This window comes from Haliotis cracherodii, unplaced genomic scaffold (assembly GCF_022045235.1).
Source record: "Haliotis cracherodii isolate W230 unplaced genomic scaffold, xgHalCrac1.p SCAF_20, whole genome shotgun sequence".
Taxonomy (NCBI): domain Eukaryota; kingdom Metazoa; phylum Mollusca; class Gastropoda; order Lepetellida; family Haliotidae; genus Haliotis; species Haliotis cracherodii.
The window spans coordinates 5,985,901-5,998,582 of record NW_027266276.1 but is presented as its reverse complement, the minus strand read 5'-3'; the positions used below and the strand labels follow the sequence as shown (position 1 = coordinate 5,998,582).

General features: G+C 38.4%; 1 protein-coding gene across 6 annotated transcripts in view; it reads right to left on the bottom strand.

Annotated features, from left to right (window-relative positions):
* LOC139470251 (transmembrane protein 198-like) overlaps positions 1-12,682 on the bottom strand; it is a 60,730-nt gene that overhangs the window by 30,399 nt on the left and 17,649 nt on the right. The window lies entirely within an intron of this gene.

Here is a 12,682-nt window from a genome sequence, read left to right as displayed (position 1 = left end):
TGTGTCGCGATGTTGTTATCCACAGAGACCTGCAGTTTGATATGGACAAACGTGGTAGGGGGCATCTCAATATTAATATGTCCATTTTCAACGGATTTGAAACTTTTCTCCACATTGTTAACTAAATATGGTATAACCTGCATATAAAAAAATATTATCTCATCCATTAAATTAGTAAAGTTCAAATCATGTCTGAACATCCCAAATACCTGGTCTTGCAAAAACTCTTTTCTATTGTTGTTTATTGGCCTCTTCACATTTGGAATTGAGTCTAATATTGAATTGATTTAATGAACAAATTCAACCAACAGAACGCAAAAAATGCTAAATAAAATTACATGAATTATATAGCAGTGATATCCTGTTACCCTCAACACTGTATTTGTTGGCATAGAACAGCCTCTTACTGTAATTTGATTTTAAAAAATCACAATTTTGGTATCATAGAAATAATAATTTGACATTATGCTGAGTTGATAAATAATGACCACATTTTCCTATTTTAAGAAAAAATCGTAGAATTTATTTAAGTCAACACCAGCAGGATGATAAGTTGTCACACCTGTTGTTGCAAGAACTGCAGCATTCAGTTACCTTATGTTCCATTTCAAAAGACATTCAAATGTACATGACTATTTTGAGACGCCCCCTCCACCGCGTGGGCAGGTTGTGTACAATGCTAAGGGTTCCATTTCCTCTGGGGTGACAGTTCTTGTCACAAATGTTTATCTCTACAGGGTGTTATGAACAATTATACCATAGGGGGGTCGTTACAACCTTACAAGGGATTATAGCATGAAGGAGAAAGATGTGATAGCATGTGAACGGAACATATGGTATTGAACCAAGATCAGTTACCACACCTCAACACTAACACTAGATGAATGAACAATTAATCTTACATTATATTTGTGTATGATCGCAGACACTCTAGGAACCACCTGTCTTAAAAAGTCAGGCCCACATTTGCTCTGGACTGAACAACCAGATGTTATCACAATGACTACCAATTTACTTTAGAATGAATGATAAAATCTCAATCTGATTACAAACCTCCATTCAAAACCCTGTCAGGAGTGCACACATGTTGTTGGTTGATCTCTCTTTAAGCTGTCGCTACATAAATCTCTTATTGATAAGAGGTCATAGTTTTATGACCTCATCTCCAAATTTTCAATCTATCATGAACAAATGTCACTTCAGAAGTCAACATTATTCCAACAGTCAGTCATGTATCGCCTGTGGAAACTTAAAAACCAGAGAAGAGAAGCGTCAGGGTGTTACCTTTTTTTGGTTAAACTGGGGGTTCTTAATTTTTGAATTAATATTTAAGGGTTTTGATGAGAGATGTGACGATCCTGCCATGCTACACAATGCAGCTTTAGAAACTAACATTTTTAGTCCAGTAGTCCTTACAATGATAAGGAAGACCTACGAAAATGGCAATTCCTACTTGTCCTTATGTTACCTTAACTATTGGGCTGTTTGGCAAGGACTAGAGGACTAGTGTCAATTTCTAACGCTGCAATGACATTGAAAACTTTAAAACTTTCTTAAATTATTTGTTTCTTGTTTGATGTCTCACTCAGAAATATTCCAGATATATGACGACAGCCTGTAAAATAATGAAATTGGGACAGGATAAACCAGTGATTGATGTCATGAGCATCAGTATACATCAACCTTTTACAACCAGGATACCAGTAAGTGTTTGGGACCAATTCGGACCCTAAATCCCCGCAGGGTCTGAAAGATGGCATGGTGAAACTTAAACAGTGTATCACATAAGATCATAATGATGACTTTGGTTGATTAAAAGACTGGGACCTGATAATATTAATTGTATAATTTACAGGAAATTGTATATTTATAATATGATACTTATCCTATCTCACACAAAGTATGCATAAAGTGAGATGGGATAAGTTTAAAAATTTGTAAATTTTACAGTAAATTGTAAATTTATAATACTTATCCTATCTCACTCTATGCATAGTTTGTGTGAGATAGGATAAGTATTATATTATAAATATACAATTTCCTGTAAAATATACAATTAATATTATCAGGTCCCAGCTAAGTATTAAAAAATTGATATTTATGTTGAAGGTTTAATGTGCATTTATTCTAAGTGTCCAAACCATGCATCCATGCCTACTGGACAAACACATATTGTGTGTCATTTTTCATACTTAAGGCATGAGAGTGTCCATGCTGAAACAAGACAGTAATGCCTGAACATTAAATATGGTTACATTTTAAGAGAAGAAAAAAATAATCAAAATGTCAGACAGCAAAAATAACAGAACCTTCAGTAAATACAGAATTGGTCAGTATTGTCCTCAAGCTTAACACTAATCTTGTCAGATTTACTGAGATGAAGCATGTCTACTCAGGCTCAATGAAGCATTTGGCATATTCTAATTCATGTCATTAGCTTGTAAAACTGCCATCAACACCAACTGACAAGATAACACCTCTGTACAAGCAGAATCAACCTTGGCAATGTCAAATCATAAACAAACCCTCCTTATTTTTTACAGCTGCCTGATGAAAAGATTGTAACTTTCAAAAAATAACTGCATTGTCTTGCATCGCCATGGCATTCAACAAATGATAATTTGATATGGTATTTTTCATATCATTCCGGAGACTGGGGATCAAATTCCTGCAACAAAGCTGGTCAGGTGGAGAACAAACCTGGTTCATTGTTACCCAAACCCCCAAACCGCCCCAGGTCACGATCAAGGGATCCTGTTGCATTTCACTTGCAGCATCAGATGTTGAAGTTCACACGCATATCAAGACATGATATGGGAGCTTTTTTCACACATTATCGCTCGAGGTCTACATTCCTCATTTATCAGCCGAGCCAAGGAGTATTTATCTTGCAACACATCTCATTATCTGGACTTCCTGATGTGGAATAACGAATACATATATCATTCAATGAACAAGGCTGAATCTACAGCCACTGTTATTATATATTGGAGGTGTGACTTTTGTAAAAAGGATGCTTATACAAGGATGAATTAAATTTATAAAGCTTGTACATCATTATAGGTACCACTGTAATTGATATCTTGTCATATTATATGAACTGTCTCTATTTTGTACATGGTCCGATGTTCTTTATACCAAACTTTTGAACACCTGTGAGTTTTGGTATGATTATCATTAAGGTATGATTTCAACATTGTGGAGTGAGTTGGTTCAATGAGTCACTGAATAGCATCTCAGTTATATCATGGCTTGCCAGAGTATGGGTGAGTAAGTGAGTGAGTTGGGTTTAACACCACTTTTAACAGTAATCCAGTTATATCATGGTGTGTCAGCTTTATGTGGGAGGAAAGCCCGAAGTGATGCAGGTCTCAGACGTTTACCACTTCAGTGAAATCCATGAGCACGGGTATGGTGCTGACAACATGGACATAATCGGGGAGAAACGGGATTAGAAACCCACAATCATAGGTTTCTGAACCACCAACCTTCCGTTATGCACTACACCACAGAGGTAATTCAGTGTATGATGACACACAATCAGGTCATCATGTCAGTCAGCAACAACGAGCACTGGGCACGGGGCACCTACTCTGTCCCCGAACACCAGCCCTAACAGATACATGATGTTATTACCAATAAGGTTACCAGAAAATCCTGTCACACCCAGCCTCATTCCCCACCAGGAAATACACCATTTAAACATTTTCCTCATCAACCTAATCATCCATCCTCTACACCAGATATCATCTCCTTTCACCCAACCCTCCCTTAATCTGACCCTAATCCTTCCATCGGACCTATTACCCACAAGCTTCCAAAGAGACATCTTACCATGTGGTAACAGGAATGTAATTATGTAACCGTCTCCCAGCTGTTGGTTATTACATCACAGATTGCATGATTGCCATAGATAACAGCCTCCGTATCCCCCATCTCCCGTCATCTGACCTCCGTATCACCTGCCCATGGGATAATGCAGGTGTATTGATCGTGGGAATTTATAATGGAACAATTACTTATTTCTTATCATGAAGACATTTTAATGAGGAGTTAGTCAGTGTTGATATTGATTATTACGTGAAGCATGAGTCGGTCTGATGTACGATACATATCAATGACATAACTCATCCTAGTTGTCAGGGAAACAATGACACAACATTAAAAGATATGTGTATAGGTTGTTTTTTTGTTTTTTAATTTCAATATTTTGCAATTCAATTTGAAAATTGAATCACAAACAAGCCTCAACATGCTTGAAATACATCATTGAGTTCACAGCTATTGTTGCTGCTGGTAAATTTCTAAATCATGTGTGGCAATTAAAACTTTTTATTCTCCTCACGATTTGAATCCACAATGACATGACTACAGATAATGAAATATCATTAAGGTATGATTTCGACATTGTTGAGTGAGTTGGTTTAACAATGAGTCACTGAATAGCACCTCAGTTATATCATGGCTTGCCAGTGTATGGGGGAGTGAGTGAGTGAGTGAGTGCTTTTAACAGTATTCCATTTATATCACTGCATGTCAGGTGGATTAATTACAAGCATCAATGGTTGATTTTCATAACCAAACACAGAAAACCCATCTATAATAAGCTTCTGAGCAAGTGCAACAAATGTGACATCAGTACTATTCTTGGAAATCAAGAGAAGTGTGCCACACAACGCCACCCATGTTCATGCCTTGGACCACCACAATCATTTCTGAGAAACCTCTGAAAATAGTAAGACCTAGGTAAATCCCTGGTCACGCCACACAATCCCTATGAATCAGCCCTAATATAAGAATCTGGGTCTTGGAGTCCCATTCTGGCCTGGAATCCTTCCACCCAGCTACACATGACACCAATTCTTCAATAACACTAGGTACATCAGCTATACAATAGCAATTTCTCAAAGGCTTGAATTAAGGAACACTTAAACACATAAACATGTTGCCAAAAGAATGTCTTCACAAATGTTCCATAGGATAATTGGCCAAATCGACAAAAATAAAACAGGTGTTACAGCTGAAACCTGGCCTGTTTCCTCCAAGAAATCTTGATTGCATTATCCTCCAGCTGGGATATATAGACCCCAAGCCTCAATGTCTTGTTTCTGAAGATGTAAACAACAGTCTGCCACCAGCTGGGGACAAAATAAAACTGCAGCCCAAGATTCTTGCGATCATAGGAACAAGCGAAATGTCACAAAAGTGCTTTCCTTGGAAGCTAAGGAGCACTTTTATTAGGAACCATTAAAAGTCTGTGGATAATAATCCCAATCAACACAAATCTGATTTCCTAAGGAGGAATGGTAAGGGTCATGTGCAGAACATGTGGCAATACCTGTTTGAATATCAGCACTGGGTGGAGGCGAAAACCTTTATTGTTCCAATAATTCATAACTGGAAAAGGTTGTGTTAACATTCATATTAATGAAAGTAAAAGGTTATTTTACCGAAATGGCAAGAATTACGACATGGCACTGATGTAGTCTTGTTCCTGTTGCCCTTCAATTGGCTCACATGGACCACAGGTTATTGCACAGTTTAAAGTCGTTCGTTGGTAATTACAAAGCCCTTGGTGCCTGTGGGTCAGTGAATGAGATAATCTGCTGAAGTCAGCAATATTTTGTTTCGGTTGCACAGCAGCTTTTAAGTTTGATCAAGTCAGGAGCAGATACACCAGTTTTCTTTGTTTATTTGTTGTTAAAAGCCGCACTCAGCATCATTCCAGCTATATGATGGCGGTCTGTAAATAATTCAGTGATTGACATCATGAGCAGCGATCCACGCAATTGGGATATGATGACATGCATCAACCAAGTCGGTGCAGCAAGCCTGACCACCTGAACCAGAGATAGGAATTGGCACTAGTCCTTGCCAAACTGCCCAATAGTTAAGGTATCATAAGGACTAGTAGAAATTTGCCCTTTTTAAGGGTTTTGCTTTATAGTATATATTACCAAGTTGTAATCAATCCACAAGGACTACACGACAGGAGGCACCAACAACGGACTTCACACTTTGAACCCATGTAAGAATTGAAACCAGGCCTTCAGCATGATAAGCCATAGGGTCAGGCACGGCCACTTGTCTGCTAGTCTGAGACTAGTGAAATCTAGTGGCACTTGTTTTCTCCAAAAATCTAGTTATTTTATCTAAACCACTTGTCCAGGATGAGCTACGGTCTAGTTGTGTATGATCAAAGGTGTCTGCCCCTGTCAGAGCGACTCCTTTTGCTACTAGGCCACCCACAACCTTAATCCTCAAAGAATACAGATGTGTCCTTACCACAGTTAAGTAGACAAGGATCCTCTAATCATTCTAAATATTTCCCCACTCCAGCGTGTCTACACCAGAGTCAACAACTTAACATCTTCATTTGTCTCACACCTACAATGCCCAGAATGTCAAAAGGTGCAGACAGACCTTTTAATGAAAGGTCAAGCCAAGAACAACACAGGAGTCAAACATGCGGGTCATCCACATGACAAGGGCCATATCTCAAAGACAACAAGGACTTCGGTTCAACTCACGAAAATCGTTAAGATGGTTAAAGTTTGACAAGTCTGATTCACTCTCTGGAGTTTACAAAATGCTGACCAGAAGCTTAGATCAATACGAGGTCACCATGGACGCAACCCAGATGAGCTCAAGGTGTGGCAGACAGACGAGAACATCCCAACTCTCAAATCCACAGCCGCAAGTCAGTTGTCGAGAACTCCGTTGTTTTTTGCAGAAGTCAGCAATAATCAGCTTTATTATGGTGGCTGGTAAACAATCAAACCTGGGCCAGAAAAAAAACAGTGGTTGATAGCATAAGCATCGCCCCACACTGTTGGGTAAATGACATGGAGACAACATGTCACCTTGCCTGAGCACCCAATCCAAATTAGTCATCTTTTTCGACAAGCATTAGAGGGTTCGGGATCTTTTCTAACCTAGGTTCCAAAAGAAAAAAATGAATCAAATGTTGCTTGAAAATGTGAACAAAATTATATAGTGAAAAGAAGTTGTTGTTTTTATGCCATCGCCAAGAAATCAGTAAAATGTACAATTAACAAACTCATTTACTGTCGCTATCAGTATAAATATATTATTTAATATATTATAATGAAAACCTGTTGAAAATGTATCTCAAAAACAAATATGACAAATCACACGAGGAAATAAAAAATAATACCTGATATTGAAACATATAATCCAAACAGGTCTTGGGCTATAATCTAAAATTGCCCCCCAATTTTCAGAATCCTCGTTAATATTTGTACCCTCAATCAGTATGGATTTAACCAACCTGCCCTTTGTCAAACATTCTTTTCATTACTTGATTTTGAAATTTTCACATGCCATATTCCCAAGTAAATATGGCAATATTATTGTTCCAAGATTTGAAGACTGATATCTACAGCTCATGGCTAACAGCCAAAGGTTCCTGTATCGATGTCAGTTATACTTGTATTTACTCTTCACAGATTTTGTTAATAGGAAATTGCTCAAAGTATGATATTGTAGTTTCCCTGTCAACACATCATTTGTCAAACGTCTCTCCTGTAAACAAGGGAGTAATACAAGCATCTTTGTCCTTCTGAAACGGTTTCTAATGGTAATTGATTCAAGAATCTCCCAAGCTCCTGACATGTCAATAGTTTAATGTGTCCAGTACTCCATACCCTACAACACATCAAAGAAATGGTCGAAACAGGTCCACAAAGCCTGCAATACATTACCAAACCCTTGGTCTCTCTTTCAGACCACAGGGCTCAACCCATTCTCAGTTCTAGCAGGCAACCTGTTCTCAGCTCTTGCAGTCTTGTCAGCTCTTGCAGCCTCAACTTAACCCATGCTGAGCTCTTGCAGCCTCAACTTTAACCTATGCTCAGCTCTTGCAGCCTCAACTTAACCCATTCTCAGCTCTTGCAGCCTCAACTTAACCCATTCTCAGCTCTTGCAGCCTCAACTTAACCTATACTCAGCTCTTGCAGCCTCAACTTTAACCTATGCTCAGCTCTTGCAGCCTCAACTTAACCCATGCTCAGCTCTTGCAGCCTCAACTTAACCCATGCTCAGCCCTTGCAGCCTCAACTTAACCCATGCTGAGCTCTTGCAGCCTCAACTTAACCTATACTCAGCTCTTGCAGCCTCAACTTAACCCATTCTCAGCTCTTGCAGCCTCAACTTAACCCATGCTCAGCTCTTGCAGCCTCAACTTAACCCATTCTCAGCTCTTGCAGCCTCAACTTAACCTATACTCAGCTCTTGCAGCCTCAACTTTAACCTATGCTCAGCTCTTGCAGCCTCAACTTAACCCATGCTCAGCTCTTGCAGCCTCAACTTAACCCATGCTCAGCTCTTGCAGCCTCAACTTAACCCATTCTCAGCTCTTGCAGCCTATACTCAAAAGCATTCTCAGCTCTTGCAGCCTCAACGTAACCCATTCTCAGCTCTATCAGCCTATACTCAACCCATTCTAGATTTTAGGGTTCTCTGATAGAATTATTGTTGTTTAATCTTATATGTAACTTTAATTCATGGATTACATGTTGGTCTACGAAGCTCTGTGTTGAGATCGATGGCTTGCCCTTTGTGTGTTTCTATTGCTGGTCATTGTTTATATTGACTTTGGTTCCAACATTTATAATCTGTTTCTGGTATTTTGAAAGTACTGTATCATGACTGTCGAATATCTTCGCTTAATTTAATTATCAGCCTCAAAATCACTCTGTGTGATAAACAGCTAAGTCTATGCAGAAATACTCCACAAATCAGCATCAGTGAAAATAATATTAAGAATTAACAAGAGAAATTTAAAGGATTCCAAAGACTAAATGTTCCACTAATATTTTGTGTAATATATTCAGTCATTGTAAAATGAATGGGAATATGTGATGCAATCTGAGAAATTTAAAGGATTCCAAAGACTAAATGTTCAACTAATATTTTGTGTAATATATTCAGTCATTGAAAAAAGTTGTTGAAATCAATTTGAAAGCTGATAATATTGTGGACATAGCACTGCGTATGAATACCTTTCTTGAAAATGGATGCTGCATTCATTTTTTTTAACTGTAAACTTCTGGATATCAATACTCAACAACACCCCCAAATTTGAAAATACATAATGTTTATCTCCTAATAGTGTCCACAAAGATTAAATGTTTTGTATAATACATCTAATTTTTCCATGAACTTGTTCTTTGAAGCCAACATGTGTCAAAACACTTAAATCCTGTATCTCCGACACGATCACACAATCTCCATAATAGTTGCTCCACAAACAAAATCATACAAACACTGCCTTGATGAAACCAAGACACAAAAACCTCGAATGCCTTCCAGCAGTAAACACATCCAACATCAAACCGAATTCTTTTCCAAAGATTAATAAAGGTGCAACACTGTTGCAAGATCTGACGCCTCATCTGAAAGCATCAGGCCTGTTTCTGGTTCACCCTGGGGTAGCACCGCGCTCAACTCCAAACAGACATGGCCCCACAATCAGCAGCCACAGAATACACTCCACAAACAGTTTCTTATATTCCCGATCGCTTTCTGCCTACGGGCTTCACAAAAAGTCTGCATGCTTCTTCAAGCACAAATATGAACGAAATGGGAATTATTTGCCTCAAACCATTTGATAAAGATTGTAACCATCCCAATATCTAGAATTGACTGGGGTACAGAGACTAAATTTAACCCCTTCGTTGCTGTAACCCAATATCCAGATTGACTGGGGTACAGAGACTAAATTTAACCCCTTCGTTGCTGTAACCCAATATCCAGATTGACTGGGGTACAGAGACTAAATTTAACCCCTTCGTTGCTGTAACCCAATATCCAGATTGACTGGGGTACAGAGACTAAATTTAACCCCTCCGTTGCTGTAACCCAATATCTAGATTGACTGGGGTACAGCAACTAAATTTAACCCCTCCGTTGCTGTAACCCAATATCTAGATTGACTGGGGTACAGCGACTAAATTTAACCCCTCCGTTGCTGTAACCCAATATCTAGATTGACTGGGGTACAGCGACTAAATTTAAACCCTCTGTTAGTGTAACATATTTATTTTCAAATACTAATCCAGAGATTACTCATCTGTTGAGTATGAGCTGCTGGATGTAAATATCCCATTCAAAGTTCCGGAATGCATGGATTGCTTCGTTAATTGAAGTACTAAAACATCTTGATACTCTAAACCTGCTTTGTAATTAACTGCAAAGGTCAAATCGGGTGCAAAAGTTCCTAAAAATCAATAAGAATTGTTACGACATTCAACAGTACCCTGAAAAGATTTCAAGCATCTTATTTTCTGTACTACAGTTGCCAAGCCTTGAGTTCAACATCCTATGACTGAACCCTTGTCAACTGTCACTCAGTCGGACAAACAACTCTTTCAACAACACCTTGACTGAAGAATGTCTTTACACAGCAGCAATAGACGCAACAAAACCTATCCTGACACCACAGGATGAAATATTGCTTTTCATTTCAGAACACACTGGTTTGATATGATTCCAATTCTGTACTTACTACACATTATAAAAAGATATCACACCCTGGCAATATAACTTTGACGATAACGTCATAATGGTCCTTAGACTTAACTTGTGGGGTCTTTCATAATACCATGCTTGTATTTCATTAAAGAACCTTTGAGATTTATCGCTTCAGTAATCGAAATAAATGTTTTCCTGACCCTAGGACACTATATCCTTTAAATGTCAAGACAGCATGCTGTGTCTGTGATAAGGTGAGCTTTAAGTTCCACGTCAGGGCACCATGCTGATAGCAGGATGTTAGGACATATCAGGTTTTATCTCTTTGTACATGCAATATATTTATATCTGTAAGTTTAAGATTAGAAATTTGTACCAATTAAAGTGAAGTTTAGTAGATCTGTACAATGAGTTGAGGTGAGGTGAGGTGAAATGGGGTTTAACATCGCGTCCAAGATTATTGCACTTATATAGCGACATGCATGATTGTGTGTGTGTTGTGTAGCTGCTTGTACTAGTCCGGACTGATGCTGATTGATAGTGCTAGCCCACTGAGATACCATGCCGCAGTTTAACATGAATACCCCACTCAGACACAGTATACTGACTCCGAGCCGACCAGTCCTTGTTTTTAGCCCCTTAATGCCGAGCGCCAGACAGGGTAACAACAAGTACCATCTTTTAACGTCTTTTGGTATGACGCAGCCGGGGATGGAACCCCGGACCTTCCGCTCTCCAGGCGGACACTCTACCACTAGACCACGGAGGCGGTCCTGTACAATGAAGACAAACATGATTGAAGGAGTAAGAAGCACGATGTTATGGTTATTTTTTTGTCCAAAAACATTGGATATGTCTCACACATCTGTCACATTGTCAAAACAAAACCACTTTTTTAACTTTCTATAAAAAAAACACATCCAGTAGTCTAGAGATTAATATTTCTTGTTTGATATTGTATATTGAAATTATAATTCTATAAATTTATTTTAAATTTACAGAAAAACAACGACAAATTAAGGAACCAAATGACAACCAAACCCTTAATTGGAAGTTTAATACAAACAAAGCTATTACATTGCTCCTGCCTTCTCAGTTGGAGGTGAGTCATGTGTTATACCCCAGTCATCCACACCATTCTGAAACCTGCTCTCAAACAAAGTTCCCTGTTATCAGATCAACTTATTATCATTTATTATGCAGGGGGAAATGCTAACAATAGATGAAAACCTGCCATAGTGACATTACCGCATACAGAACAAGCTAATGAGCTGGATACACAAAGACCAGTTTGTTCGGCTAGATTTGACCTCAACAAAACACGTAAAATAAAAAAAATAAAAATGAGTCTCTCATACCGACCCTGAAACTGAATGTACAAATACTCCCAAGCAAGTCTACCATCCTTTGGCTAGTCTAGATTTCTTCAGGTTCTGAAATGAAGAGATTCTTTGGGATCCTTGCTATTATATATTTGCAGAGAATTCAACAAACAAAATCTAAAATATTTTCATTTCAGAGACCCGATGCCTACTGGTTGTACACACAATATCAATAACACTGATGTGTTTCTGGTGATCTTTCAACTAAGGTTGGGATGATACACCAACTGTGCAATCCGATACGTATCACGATACCTTTCTCACGATCTTATTTGTATCACAATACTTGCATGTGCTCTTAATTGTGGTGCATAAGCCATCTTTTTCATAGACAGGATGGCCAAATGGCTGTCACACTGACGATTTACAGTTGGCAGTATCAAATATGGCATAAAGGATGAAAATACTTATGTTTTCGCTACTGATTTTCTCCACTAAATAGTGTTTGGTGCAAGAGTTATCACAGCAAATATTTAAGGTAAGAATCAATATTACTTACTTAGTGTGCGACTGTGATCAATACTTATACCGAGAAGTTACAAATCGCAATCCACCAATGCGTCTGTGTATCATCCCACTACAACTTTCCATCCATATTTTCATACACCCCCGATATTTCATCATTCATTCATTCATCAAGTCCTTTGGTTCATGCTCAGTGAATGACTAATTTGCCTTCAGGAACCCTCACTTCCTACAAGGGCGAAGGTCATGAGACCGTCTAGATTTGTTCCTGTCGTCAGTTCCTGTACTTCACTGAAACATTTCCAAATATCATAAGTCAAAATCAAATTTTTCGTTTTTTT